This window comes from Erpetoichthys calabaricus, chromosome 5 (genome assembly GCF_900747795.2).
Source record: "Erpetoichthys calabaricus chromosome 5, fErpCal1.3, whole genome shotgun sequence".
NCBI classification, from domain to species: Eukaryota; Metazoa; Chordata; class Cladistia; order Polypteriformes; family Polypteridae; genus Erpetoichthys; species Erpetoichthys calabaricus.
In genome coordinates this window covers 24,585,066-24,600,205 of record NC_041398.2, presented here as the reverse complement: position 1 = coordinate 24,600,205, position 15,140 = coordinate 24,585,066, and positions in this window count along the sequence as shown.

Sequence of the window (15,140 nt, the reverse complement as noted above, 5' to 3'; positions counted from 1 at the left end):
CAGAAATAGTACAATGCCCATTCGCAGTTATCCTTATCTTGTCTTCTAATGCTTGCCTAGCAGTTCTACATGATGAGCCCCTATGTGCTAAATCTGGTTATGTGTTAGCTGTACATGTGAGTGGATTTATAAAATATATTTTGTACAGAGCACGGTGACATATTAAACTTATATACTTGTTTCAAAATAGTAAGATGCTTTGCAAGGGAAAGAATCTGTAAAAACTTTTGGCTTGCAGAAGCCAATCCATCAAATAATCTTTATTAATGAAGACAATTTATTAATTAAACAAAATATATCAAAAATGATCAAAATATTAAAAGTAGTTGCCTAAAAGGAAATTCACAGTCAGCAAGTCACAATCTCAAAAAGCAATTCAAGAAAACAAAAAAATATAATCAAAAACCAGTAAATCCAACCAGAAAACAATACTTACAATTGTCCTTCATGACTATAAGGTGCCACACTTGAGGTTGCTCGGCAATGACCTAAATGCCCAGATTGAGGGCTCAGCAGTGATGTCAGATCGCTTGCCTTTTGGAAAATCCACCTGCAAAACACAAGAGATGTACGAGGACATTACTCTAATCATAGAAACAATAAATCAAATAATTCAAGAAAACAATTTCAAAACAAAACATAATGTTACATAACTAAAGAAAAAAAACTAATCAATAATATGAACATACTTAATGACATAAAACAACAACATTTTAAAATTAGCAAAACTGCTAAATGAATAAAGGTGAAATTTGACCCAGGGCTAAACCCTTGGAAAAGCTATAACAATCACAACTGCAGAATTTTATTTAGAGTCCAATTTTCTGGATAATGTCTAAAAATTCACAAGTCAGTACTTGATTTTACTGTATAATTTCTGGTATTTTATAATGTCGGTCATATAAGTCAAATCTGGAAAACTCACGCTATTGGTTCAAGAGATTGTGATATGATAACGCCCACCTGAGAGAGTAACCACGGAGCACACTGCCTGTTTTTTCTATGTGGGTGTGGCAATACGCTGTATAAGTGTGTGCTCCTAACCTTTCTCTCTCTCTCTCTCGCTCTCTCTATTGTGTGTACGTGACCACAAGGTAATACCCAAACTATTCCGAAGCAACGTTTGCACTGATTTGTGCTTTTTGTATCTCACACCCTCATACACCTTTATCGTAAGAGTATCCCTTGCCTACAATGGAGCATTCCATTCGATCAGAAGAAAATATGAAGCTGGTATTAAATTAAACATTGTTGAAGTAGCAAAAGAAATTGGTAACTGCACTGCTGCAACAAAATGCGATGCGTCTGAGAAACTGATGCGAGATTGGAGGGAGCAAGAAAAAAAAATTAAGTGTCGCATTTTTGAATGGGTGTATAAGTCAGGGTGTGATTTTTATGATCGATTTTTCGGGTTTCAAGACGTGACTTATACGTGAGTATATACGGTAAGCATCAGTACCCCAGCAAAACGTGGGGAGAGGCTCCTGGAAAGTGGGCAATGTCAAAGAGATGCCGCTCTCTGAGGCATCATCTTACGGCCTCAGAATGTCTGGTCGCTGAATTGGTCTGAGGTTTCATACTGTCTAGCCTGCAGCTGGACTCTGTTGAGAATAATGGCACACATCCAAAAAAATTTCAAATAGAAATATAAACAAATGGAGAACAAATTAAAATAGAATAGAAACAAAACACCCTAATGACACTCTAAGCCTAGCAGTATGAGTCTCAAACCTGTGTCTGCCAGGTGACTTACCTACTTACTTAAATAGCTAGTACACAAAAACATGAGCTTTCTCACCTCCTATTTCTCTCTTTGTCTCTTTGAATCTTGACCTCTGTTTCACTAGCTGAACTTTTCCCCATAAACTCTGTGTTGTGATGCTTAAGTGAAGGCACCATGAGAATTTTAAATAGCAACCAGGAGATGAAATCTAAGTTAAATACCAAGCCTAAACTAAAACCAGAAGTCTGTCCTATCTTACTTCAATGTCAAAATATCAGAACAAAAATTGCAGTTGGAGGATCAGAGCTAGGGATCTAGGAACAAGAGAATCTGCTAGTAACACACATCACCGAAAAAGATAATCTCAGATAATCCTGAAATCAAATAGGCTGACATTTGTATGCTCACATTCATATCATAATGTGTCATGATTTGCATACATGTTATCATAACAGAGGCCAGACAACAAAACAGACTAGCATCAGAAATACTCAAAAAATAATGTAAATCTAGAAAAAAACTGCAGCTAGCATAGAAGAAATTTTTCAAAAAAAGTAAATTATAACACTGTAAACTTCACTTGTTTTTTTTTGACTGTGTGGCAGCTTTAAAACACTGCTAGCCAATCACTAAAATGTCATCAAATGGTCGGGGATCTTCTTTAACTGTGGTGACCACAAATTAGAACATCCTCTAGTAGCTTCTCTAGCACCTGTATCACCTGAGTCTTAAGATGGCACATTTTTCAGTTAGCAGGTGTGAGATGTGATCGCTGTTATTTCACATTTATCTGCTGTTCATCTGTCCCTTATGTTTATTTATTTAAGAAATTTAGTGCTTTTTTATGTTATCCCCTCCTTAGAATTATTTGAGATAGGTTGATTTCACTCTTTGTGACAAACATATTATGTTCTAATAATGTTAAAATGGCCCTAGTCAACCAATAATGATGTTGCCTCTGAGTTAAATGGATGTACAAGTTGCAGATAAAATTTTATTGAAATACTGAATGCATATTTTAAATAATACATCATAATGAATGAAATGTATGATGTGCTTCATAACACTGAGTTCATGAATTCATATCTCTATTCATGGTATGGTTATTAGAGCATCCTTAGGAGAAATACTGTGACATATACCAGTTTGTGACAATGCTAAGTTTTTATTTTTTAGAATCCGTGGTAGGTTCTATTAATTAAAAATAATAAGGACTACTGAACCCCTAGATATTTGTGGTATTTAATGGAAAAAATCTTACTGAAACATGCATGTCAGATAATTCACAAATCTTCAAATGAGTATTCAAATGAGACTGTTGACCATCCAGAATGTTCATGCTTTTTTATCGTCTGGCAGTTTTTGTTTTGTACTAAACTAATTATGTTGCTAACCTTTTTTAGATATGAATGCGCAATATTGGGTATTTTTAAGTGTTTCTCCACTTTGTAAAGAGGAAGTATGATATATGACATTGTACCACCCTAAGCAGAAATTTAAAAAAAGTATGCTTTAGAAGGAAGCCATGTGAATTTATCATCATCAGTTTTGCAAAAATAGTCTATTCAAAAATAGTTACTGTAGTCTAAAAATGACATATGATGTTAGAGAAATATTCGCAGCTGTGGTATATGAGAAGGATAACCGTTGTAAAAGGCTTCTTGAACAAAAAGGATTTTCAGCAAACAAATAAACAAGTAAGACAGAAAAATTAATCAAATTTTACAAATAAAAAATTTTAGAGATAAAAAAATCATAATAATACACAGGGTCCTCTTCCATTAAATATAACAAAGTAGTAACTGAAAACATAAAATTATACTTCATGTAAAGCAGAAATGTGACCAAAGACCATGTTACCATTACAAGAGGCTTTTTCTGGACAGATCAAAGAGAGTACCAGGAGTGTTCAGAGAACTTCTGGACTAGCAAATCGATTGTGCAGTGAAGAACATTCTCAGGCAGTCACAGCAAATGCGAATAACACCCATCATGGTGATATACTGTATATAACTGTGGATGGCTACAGAGCCCAATCGTCAAACCATAGACTTTTGAGACAATGAAAGCAGAAGGTTTTATGTAAGAATGCCTTCCACATATGTAATTGTTCTTCTTTTTCCTTTGAAACCTTTTCTCTGCCTCTTCAGTGAACTGGTTGGACTGATAAAAATATGCCACTTAATACATCATGCTGAGACAAAGGAGATATTCTGTATCTGGGGTCTCCCTAGTAGTGATGTTTGTAGTGGATTTAATAAAGACAACTCAGGAATTGACAAAAACACTAAATCCATTCCTAAAACCCTCAAAACCTGTAATACTTCTAATTAATCACTGGTTTATTGTGTTATTAGATCACTTATGACATGCATCTTACATGAAAGGTACCAACTAATCTCTAAGGTTCTTTTTTTTTAATGGAGGACATGAAGAAATGTCAAACCCAACAATGTAATTGTTAACTGTAACCTCTACCCGTCTCACTGTCCATATTGTCCCCCGCATATTCAACCCCATGGACCTCTATGGCTGCTAACTTCACACACAAGTCTCCTCACGGGTGGTGCAGTAGTAGTGCTGCTGCTTTGCAGTAAGGAGACTGTGGAAGATTGTGGGTTCGCTTCCCGGTTCCTCCCTGTGTGGATAGTGCTTTGAGTACTGAGAAAAGTGCTATATAAATGTAATGAATTATTCACTGACGGGGCTGTCTTTCCTTTCAAACCTTTATTTCAACCCAGTTTACCCCTTATAGAGGGTTTCACAAGAGCATCCTTTAATACCCATAAGTGACCACAGTAAGACCAGGAATCACAAACCAAAGTTGTTTTCACACCTAGTTCACTTGGTGTATTTTTTTTTTTTCATTCCGGTGTGATTTGTCCAAAAGTTTAGTTTGTTTAGTTAGATGTGAAAAGGGCATTCACACTTGGGTGGCTGCCACCACCAAGAAACCGGAAAAAGAACCAGAATAGAATAGAGAGTAGGGGTTAGTACGGATTTTAGAGCCACCATGAATAGTTATTATAATGAATTGAACATACAGAGTATCAGGATTAAATTAAAGTGAAGTTATGAGAAGGCCATGTTAAAATAGTGTGTTTTCAGCAGTTTTTTAAAGTGCTCCACTGTATTAGCCTGGCGAATTCCTATTGGTAGGCTATTCCAGATTTTAGGTGCATAACAGCAGAAGGCCGCCTCGCCACTTCTTTTAAGTTTTGCTCTTGGAATTCTAAGGAGACACTCATTTGAGGATCTAAGATTACGATTTGGAATATAGGGTCTCAGATATTCTCGATATATAAGATGGAGCGAGATTATTTAAGGCTTTATAAACCATAAGCAGAATTTTAAAGTCAATTCTGAAAGGCACAGGTAGCCAGTGTAGTGACATCAAAACTGGAGAAATGTGCTCAGATTTTCTTTTCCTAATTAGGGGATCAAGCCCCTTTGGAATGGATGGTCTCAGTGCAGTACTAAGCAAACTTTGGAGCAGTTAACCTGAAGTATGAATGTGGTGTTATCTAACAACAAGTAATACTGTGCATTATGGGTCAACAATTAGGAAATTTCATTCACAGCAAAATGAGTCGAAGGTTAACATGGATCATTAAATACAATAAAAGAATAAAAAAATATATATCCACATCAGTACAAATGTGACACAATTCATGTAAAACAACTTGCAAAATGACCAAGCCTAGCACCTAATCAGACACTTGATACATGCTCCTCACACCTAGTGTGTGGCCGTACAGCTGTGGTGAGGAAGGAGCAGCAGTGCCCTGTGAAACCTGCAATCAAACCCCCTAAACTTGCTTCACGAAAGGTGTGGTGTCCTCTTAATGAGTGTATTTACATGCACACATAAAACCAGGATAAGGTGAGTAACCCAGCAAAGGCAGAAACTTGGCTTCTTAAAAAAACTTTGTTTATATACAAGTCCATTTATGGAGTCCTCTTTAAGAAAAGCACTTCAAAATGATAAAACTTTCCTAATCAAAAGATTAAACGTCATCAATGGCCTCTGTGAATCCGAAAACAACCATGAAGTCTGTATCACCTGAAGAGTGTGTGGAACATTGCTTTTAAAAGAAACTTGGTTACATTATTCATTACTTACAAAGAATTGTAACTATATACAGTATGTTATATAGCTACTTATTATAGAATGCAATGCAATACAAACAGTGTGTTAACCTTGCATTGCTTTTTCTTATTTTGTATGAAAAGCTGCATATTTGACTGGCCAGTATTTGTTATTAAATTCTAACCTCATATATAAACCTTCTTGAAACTGACCAGAAACACAGCCAAACATGATCATTTTTATAAATATTTTTAGTCTTAATGCGCAATTGAAGTAAATAACTTCAATATCCTTTTTACACCCCCAACCAAAGCTATCAAACATTGGCCAATGAGTCACCAGATCACACATATCCATACCAAATAGCTGGAGTAACTAAACTGGCAAACTTATTAATAGGTTTCTGTTACTGGATTGTGTGCAGTACACTCTTTTTCTGCTTTGCTCGATTGAGCTCAATATTGGTGTGATTCTTTCTTGCTTCAAACCCAGTGCTTTTGGGATAATTAATTACAAAGGAATTTTTACTTAATTAAAACTAGGGGGCTCTGCCCCCTGCTCGCTTCGCTTGCCCACCCCCGGGTTTGGTTATCCAGATATACAATTTAAAGAGATTGTTATTTTCATGGGAATTGTTACATACTCTTTCGATTCTATGTTGCATCGCTTCTCCATGATCATAAATATACACCTGACCGAATTGTGGTTTCTTCGAAATTAAACTTGTCGTAGCTTTAATTGTTGTGGGACCACAGATTCTCATAGCGTATGGTTCATTATTGTGTAAATCTACATTTTGAGCACTGAATGTTGTGAACGCGTAAAGATTATTGTAGATTCTGATAATTTACCTGTAGTGTTTGTGGATTTCACTTTCATCAAACAACAAATCTTTTAATTCTTGCAGATATGCCTCTTCATTGGAAGGCAACACTACTTTTCCCTGATGGCAACACGAATTAGACGATCTACAAGTCTCCGACTAAAACTTTAAACCCTTACAATATCTACATACTTCTGACATATCACTTATGTCCATATATTCAATCTCTTTTTGCTGTTCCGTTATTTCACCGAGTAATAATTTGTTTTGTTTGTTTGTTTGTGCTAATGCGATCTTTAGTTTCTTTTTTTTGATACTTTCAAATTTTACTACTTTCATAATCTGTAACTTGCTCTGCATGTGTATCATGCCCATGTTTTTGAAGGTCTTTATAAAGTCTTTTATTTCTGACCCTGATTGGACCTACGAGGTTTTCAATTTCCACTTGGTCTGGGCTGATTATTACTTTCCTTATTTTCAGAATTTGCATATAGCTGCTCTTTTTTTCTTCGCTTAGTCGTTGACGTGCCATCTAGAATGTATAAAATTTTTAAGAGCTGGGTGCACATGACGTGTGTCTGCCAAAAGCATTCCAACAACTGAGAGGTTAGATGTCCGTGATCTTGTTTTAAATTGTTTGTGAGTAGGGTGTGACGTGCAAAAGTGACTGTCTCACGGGTCTTGCTTCCAAAGGTTGTAAAGTCTAGACTAGCGGGACATCAAAGTGTCTTTCCGAGAAGACAATGTCTCGACCCAAGATTTTTTTATTATAATAGAGAGATAGGTATTAAATTAGTTTATTGTTACTTTAAAAAGCAATTAGACTATGTAACACATTTACTTTTAATACATTACTTTCCAACACTGCTTCCAAGACCGTGCTGCTGATCTTAGCACTGTTTGTTCACCTCTTCAACATAAATTTAGCAATTTCAGGCAGATTATTTCAACCAGAAGTGTCTTTGCCTCAGGATATTTTTCCTAGTGAATACTTCCACCATTTTTTACCCAAGGCTGCTGGAAGTGTGTGCAAAGCAAACATACACAAACACAGACACCCCTTTACAGCAATCTCATGACCCCCAATGCTCTCCCGATCCATCTACTGACTTCATAGGAAGAGTCACCAGAGACATGAATGTCTCCTCTCGATGAGGTGGACACTCTGTCTGTATACAGACACAATGTTGGTTTTTATCCAGGACACTCGCAAGCCCAGACACTCAGACTCCTCACTCAGTCTTTTGAAAGCCCAAATTAGAGCCTCCATTGACTCTGCAAAGATTACAGCATTGTCGGTAAAGTCAAGATCAGTGAATCCTTCTTTGCCAACAGTTGCCCCACAACCGCTGGACCCCACGACCCTGTCCAACACCCAGTCCATGCAAGCACTGAATAGAGTAGGAGCAAAAACACACCCCTGATGAACTCCAGAATCAACTGGGAAAAATGCAGAGGTTTTGCTTTCATTCTGCACAGCATTCACAGTACCAGTATACAGGACCGGCCATGATATCCAGGAACTTCGGGCGGATCTTGCAAAGTCTCAGGATATCCCACAGCGCAGCTCGATCAACTGAGTTGAACGCTTTATGAAAATCGACAAAGGCTGCATCTGTTTTCCACTTTACTTTAATAAATAATAATAATAATAATAATAATAATAAATATGGCAGTTAAATTGAGCTTTCCAATTTGGGACACCAAACTTCACATTTTTTCTTTTTATTTTACAAAAGTAGCCTTAAGGCCTTTCTGTTACAAGTCACTGTCAAACATTTCTTTTGGGCAATTTCATTATATACCCAGTGTGCCCTTCGTCAGCCCAAGGATATCCTCATAGTTATGTGAGCTTCAAACACCTGCAATTGCAGGTGACAAGGTTGAATATTAACTGTAGAAAGGCCAGGAAGAGGTGGGCAGCCAGTGGGGCAAGGTATCTAGAACTGCGACTATCTGACTCTACCTGTTCTAACTGACCATGAACACCCAAGAGGTTTTTTTTCTTCAGGGATGCTCCTGATTTGAGTTTGCTTTTCTCTCTTTTATTGTCAACTCACCATGGCTCAACAATAATAGTAATGCAGAGATATAGTTAGGTTCTATTGATATTAATCTGTTTAAAACTGTTTTATTTTGAGTATACATTTTGTCATTTTATTTGTGAGCTTACTTATTACTGCACTCTGTCTCCACACTGAGTTAAAAGCACTATATAAAAATAAATAAATAATCTGAACTGAATTCAATTAAATGCTCAGTAAATACACAAACTGCATCCACTAACTCCTGTTATTGCAGAGTAGCAGCTTTAATAAAGGGTACACACTTTGTTATGAAGAGCCCCTTACAACCTGGTGAAGGAACCCTATTTATGCCTCTTGTATTTGCAGTCTCTTTGTTTCAGTTGTTATTCACAGCTCATGTCAGTAAATGAAGTTGAGTGAAATATTAACCATTTATCATCTTAAAATTTAAGATTCCTCCTAACCACTGCTTTCAAAACAACGACCAAAGTGCTACCACGTAGCATTAATTTCACTAAGGCTGCTGTTTGTTAGTCTACAGTACCTCCACAATCATTTGTGAAAAGGAAATCAAAATACATAACATTCTCCATCCTGGACAAATGCTGCTGCCTCAGTGGTGAAGACCAAACAACACACTTTCAGGAGTGAACTGTGACCTTGATTCTTCTCATAATGGCTTCACACTCAGTCATGTGGCTGCTCCAGTGCCCCAAAGGTCAAAATCAGTAAGGTTAAGGCTGGCTCTCTCCAAACTGTGACTGAAGTTCATGAACAGGAAGGTTGACAAGGAAACTCCACAGGAGAGACATTTTACTCATGAGACATCAGGAAAGACTACAATTAATAACATCATCTATCTGTTCTTTCTTAGTCCAGTTGTGTGGAATCAGTACCTTGTGCAACAGATGTCAGGACAGGAAGTCAGTTTATCAGAAGAACTTAAAGATGCCAACATAACAAGGGGAGTCTTTGAAAAATGGAACAAAAAGCACCTGGCAAAACCCAGGACAGGGCATTATTGAACCCGAGCCTCTGGGGAAACAAGCTGCAACCTTAGAATTAAGTATTCATTTGCAATGAAATTTATTAATTTAAATGTCAAAGTACTTTTCTGTAATGCACTTGGCTAAATGAGCTCTTCTGTGGGTTTAGTATAACCTTTGCACTCAGGTGTTTGTATTCTAAAGCTTGGTAATCGACAAGCTGTCATTTTTAGATTAACTGGAATTTTGAAAGACATACTTACTTTATGTTTATGGGTTCTGCTCAATAATATACTACCTTTTGTCATTTTGCAGACAGTGAATATTTTTAAATTCCATACTCCAGTGATTCAAATCATTTTTGTGGGGGGTAAATTAGGGGTATAATTTAAATTGTTTACTTTTCAGTGTGAGCCAATCATTTTTTAAACTTCAGTCTAAACAAATTGTTCATGATGAGATACTACCATTTAATACTGCAGGAAGTTTAGCAAATTGTGTAAAGGAGAAGTTTGAAACTTGTGAACTCACATGTATATTACTTATCTATTTACAGAACACTTTCCATGCAATAATGTGCTTAGTCATTCCAGTCAATGGGGATTACCCATTTTGCTAAGATTTAGTGGCACACCAGACCTTTGAAGAAAGAAGATTTAAAAGGGATGTAGGCATCCAGCCGCACAAAACTCCCACTTGCATTCCAAACTAAGTGGCTGAACTTCAGCTTGTACCAGGATCTGCCTGGACTTCATATAATAACAAAGGTGTAAATCAGAGTTGCACTCCAGAGGCACCTCTGCAAACCTCTTGAGCCAGAAGGTGCTAAATGGACTCAAGCAAGGACAAAGACCTATAATTGAAGGGATGACAACTAAGATGGACAGAAGAACTTGCCTATTAGAAGACACTGATGTTGTAACTGGAAGTAACTTTAATCCAATCAGGAGAAGGTTCAACCTTCCTTTAAAGCTGCATGCAACCCATCTGTCAAAGGAAGGAAGCAGAGAAGGGCAAGTTAAGAGAAGTTTAGGATTCTCTCAGTGCACCCTCTCTGAAAGCCTCTGAAACCTGCTCTCTGAATCTTAAAGCTATTAGATGCTCCTCTTTGGAGAGCCATAGGCAACCAACTCTTTTCTTTGGGAGCCTGAGAGCTGAGCTCCAAACCTCCAAACCAAAGCTGCATGCAAGTAGCCTGAAAAGTCCTGAGAAGCAGTTGCAAATGACACAACTAAGGTGAAGGAACAAAAGAACAACTCCATACAACATTGGAAATCATCTTTTAAGAGTTGGTATCATAAAACTATTTATCTATGCCAAGATAAACTAGACCTCTAAATAACCAGTAAACAGTCAGCCTGTATGTTATATGTTTGTCTGTCTGAATCCACTCTTATATGTCAATATACTTGTATATATGCATTTATCATGCTCCTATATTCCATCTACCAATATGGTTTAAGCAGTGTTAAGCACTGAATTGCACTGAGATAGTCAAAACACTGGAATGCATTGAGATGTAGAATCATACATGTAACTACTCCACCAGTGTACAATGACATCCTGCAATATGGGGGTTTGACTGAAAAACATACCAGACAAAGTCAAGTAGCCAAATAGGTGTCGAACTACTAGCATAATGAATATTGGTAATCGATTGGTGTAGCCAAGTAAAGCGGACATGATTAAAGGGCGATCATACAAAAATGGCAAAATGCATGTCATGGTATCGTATCTATGTTAAGCTATGTAAAAAAATATCCTATTATGTTTTGAATGGGAGAAGAAATGGAGAAGGGGTTATTCTGAAGGAACAGTATGTCAAGAGTGTTTTGGAGGTGAAAAGAGTGTCAGACAGAGTAATGATTATGAATCTGGAAATTGGAGGTATGACGATGAATGTTGTTAGTGCATATGCACTGCAAGTTGGATGTGCAATGGATGAGAAAAAAGATTTTTGGGGTGAGTTGGATGAAGTGATGAACAGTGTACCCAAGGGACAGAAAGTGATGATTGGAGCGGATTTCAATGGACATGTTGGTGAAGGGAACAGTGGAGACAAGGAGGTGATGGGCAGGTATGGTGTCAAGGAGAGGAATGAAGAAGGTCATAGGATAGTGGATTTTGCCAAAAGGATGGACATGGCTGTGGTGAATACGTATATTAAGAAGAGGGAGGAACATAGGGTGACGCACAAGAGTGGAGGAAGATGCACACAGGTAGATTACATCCTATGCAGTAGAGTCAATCTGAAGGAGATTGAAGATTGCAAAGTAGTGGCAGGGGAAAGTGTAGTTAAGCAGCATAGGATGGTGGTCTGTAGGATGACGTTGGAGATCAAAAAGAGGAAGAGAGTGAAGGCAGAGCCAAGGATCAAATGGTGGAAGTTGAAAACGGAAGACTGCAAGGTTGAGTTTAGGGAGGAGGTGAGACAGGCACTGGGTGGTAGTGAAGAATTACCAGACAGCTGGGAAACTACAGAAGATGTAGTAAGGGTGACAGCAAGAAGGGTGCTTGGCGTGATATCTGGACAGAGGAAGGAGGAAAAGGAAACCTGGTGGTGGAATGGGAAAGGACTGGAGGGTATACAGAGGAAGAGGATGGCAAAGAAGAAGTGGGATAGTCAGAGAGATGCAGAAAGTAGACAAGAGTACAAGGAGATAAGGCGCAAGGGACGGAGTGGTGGCTCTGAGGCTAGGGATCTGCACTGGCAATCAGAAGGTTGCCAGTTCGAATCCCGTAAATACCAATAGGGACTCTGCTCTGTTGGGCTCTTGAGTTGAGTGCTCTGAGCAGTGAGAAAAGTGCTATATAAATGCAAAGAATTATTATTATTAAGGTGAAGAGAGAGGTGGTGAAGGCTAAAGAAAAAGCATATGATGAGTTGTATGAGAGGTTGGACACTAAGGAGGGAGAAAAGGACCTGTACCGATTGGCTAGACAGAGGGACCGAGCTGGGAAAGATGTGCAGCAGGTTAGGGTGATAAAGAATAAAGGTGGAAACATACTCACAAGCAAGGAGAGTGTGTTGAGCAGATGGAAAGAGTACTTTGAGAGGCTTATGAATAAAGAGAACGAGAGTGGGAAGATGTTGGATAATGTGGAGATAGTGAATCAGGAAGTGCAAGGATTAGCAAGGAGGAAATAAGGACAGCTATAAAAAGGATGAAAAATGGAAAAGCTGTTGGTCCAGATGACATACCTGTGGAAGCATGGAGGTGTTTAGGAGAGATGGCAGTGGAATTTTAACCAGATTGTTTAATGGAATCTTGGAAAGTGAGAGGATGCCTGAGAAGTGCAGAAGAAGTGTACTGGTGGTATTTAAGAATAAGGGGGATGTGCAGGACTGTAGTAACTACAGGGGGATAAAATTGATGAGCCACAGCATGAAGTTATGGGAAAGAGTAGTGGAAGCTAAGTTAAGAAGTGAGGTGATGATTAGTGAGCAGCAGTATGGTTTCATGCCAAGAAAGAGCACCACATGTTTGCTCTGAGGGTGTTGGTGGAGAAGTATAGAGAAGGCCAGAAGGAGTTACATTGCGTCTTTGTGGACCTGGAGAAAGCATATGACAGGGTGCCTCGAGAGGAGCTGTGGTATTGTATGAGGAAGTCAGGAGTGGCAGAGAAGTATGTAAGAGTTGTACAGGATATGTACAGGGAAGTGTGACTGTGGTGAGGTCTGTGGTATTAGTGACGGATGCATTCAAGGTGGAGGTGGGATTACATCAGGGATCGGCTCTGAGCCCTTTCTTATTTGCAATGGTGATGGACAGGTTGACAGACGAGATTAGACAGGAGTCCCCATGGACTATGATGTTTGCTGATGACATTGTGATCTGTAGCGATAGTAGGGAGCAGGTTCAGGAGACACTGGAGAGGTGGAGGTGTGCTCTAGAGAGGGGAGGAATGAAGGTCAGTAGGAACAAGACAGGATACATATGTGTAGGTGGATGAGTTTAAATACTTGGGATCAACAGTACAGAGTAATGGATATTGTGGAAGAGAGGTGAAAAAGAGAGTGCAGGCAGGGTGGAATGGGTTGAGAAGAGTGTCAGGAGTGATTTGTGACAGGCGGATATCAGCAAGAGTGAAAGGGAAGGTCTACAGGACAGTAGTGAGACCAGCTATGTTATATGGGTTGGAGACAGTGGCACTGACCAGAAAGCAGGAGGCAGAGCTTGAGGTGGCAGAGTTAAAGATGCTAAGATTTGCATTGGGTGAGACGAGGATGAATAGGATTAGAAATGAGTACATTAGAGGGTCAGCTCAGGTTGGATGACTTGGAGATAAAGTCAGAGAGGCGAGATTGCGTTGGTCTGGACATGTGCAGAGGAGAGATGCTTGGTATATTGGGAGAAGGATGCTAAGGATAGAGCTGCCAGGCAAGAGAAAAAGAGGAAGGCCTAAGAGAAGGTTTATGGATGTGGTGAGAGATGACATGCAGGTGATTGGTGTAACAGAACAAGATGCAGAGAACAGAAAAATATGGAAGAAGATGATCTGCTGTGGCGACCCCTAACGGGAGCAGCCGAAAGAAGAAGAAGACTGTAGTGATGACTGAACATTTCAGGTAACAATCTTATAATTTACTTGTCCTAATTTAAAACTGGGTTTATAATTTATGCTGTCACAATGCGATTGGTTTGGGATGGATCTCAACATAAGAAACACTTATTGATATCTACTGGTTGATATTTTCAATTTCATGTTACTATATTTTTAAAAGTACTACAACATTTAAAAGTACTACAACATGCAAAAATGACTATATATTGAATATATCAACTTATATTCTCTAAACTTTGGTATATATTTTAAGTAACATTTACAACATATTAAAATATGTTGTAATATATATTCTAAAGTATTCTAACAGTATATTATTCCTTATCTTTTAAAAATGTATTATTTTTTCATATTTTTATAAATATATTGCAATATACAGAAATGGCAATAATTTATTTTTATTGTATATTGTAATATACTCATCCTTAAAGTATACTGTAACATATCTTTATATATAATCTTCATTTGGATCTTGATCTTTGTTTGTCCGCGAATTCCACGCATGCGTAGACCACCTTCCAGTTTAGTACGTTGTTGTTACTCATGGATTTAACAATGTGCCGGAATAACGAAAGGGGTGGTGGACAGTGTTACGCTGGTTAGCTCCTGAGGCCTGGTTAGAGAATGAGATTGCCGAAGGTAAAAGGTACGTGCCTACGTAACATATGGATGAAAGAAAGACAGTGGGTAAAATGAATGACAACGTAACAGCACATTCTGGAAATTATTATTGTTACGTTGTAGCCGGCGAGTGCTGCGCGTCTCACAGTTGTACCGTGGCTTGCTCACATGTCAGTGAAGTGATCCCTATTTATGCTTTAAAGAGCCTGGATACCTATGTGTCCCCCTTTTATAACCATTGCTTCGTGTATATTGCCTTACTCTTTGGATTGCCACAAAGCAACCTGCGAGATTGGAGAAAGGT